The sequence below is a fragment of the Arachis ipaensis genome, chromosome B05 (assembly GCF_000816755.2).
Source record: "Arachis ipaensis cultivar K30076 chromosome B05, Araip1.1, whole genome shotgun sequence".
Taxonomy (NCBI): Eukaryota; Viridiplantae; Streptophyta; class Magnoliopsida; order Fabales; family Fabaceae; genus Arachis; species Arachis ipaensis.
In genome coordinates, this window is record NC_029789.2 from 141,511,164 (window position 1) to 141,511,699 (window position 536).

General features: G+C 22.6%; 1 protein-coding gene across 1 annotated transcript in view; it reads right to left on the reverse strand.

The window, feature by feature from the left end:
* Window positions 1–536, reverse strand: part of LOC107641353 (polygalacturonase At1g48100) — a 5,527-nt gene that overhangs the window by 4,581 nt on the left and 410 nt on the right. The gene's annotated exons all lie outside the window — the stretch shown is intronic.

A 536-nucleotide genomic window follows, 5' to 3' on the forward strand; every position in this document is an offset into this window, starting at 1 on the left:
GTAATTAGTTATATTTTATCAATGAGACTTTTTTGCAATTTTTTAAATAATTTGTTCTGCAAAATTTTAGTAGTGATGGCAAACATATATGATTAAGGATATGTTTTGCATGAATATATTTATAATTTGAAATTATAATTATATACATGTACTAGGAAAGACAAACTAGAACTATATATGAAAAGATATTAATCTAAAAAAATACAATAGTTCTCCCTTTAATTTTTAACATGTTTAAAATATTTTTTTACATATATTCTTAATGATTATTCAATTATTTATTATCTTCAATTATTTACAAACGGATAGAATATTTTAATATTACGGCGGTAATCGCTAAAAACTACCATAAAAATTTTAATTTTCACGCGTTAAAAAATGACAATTCCTAAATGACTGGTATAGTAGTCCATTTTGCGACGATTTTAGTTTAAAACCACCGTAAAATTCTAAAAAAAAAAAGTCGCTAATTCTTCTCTCCCTTGTATTATAATACTAATAGCATTAAATATTTTTTTGTAACCAAAACAATCGCT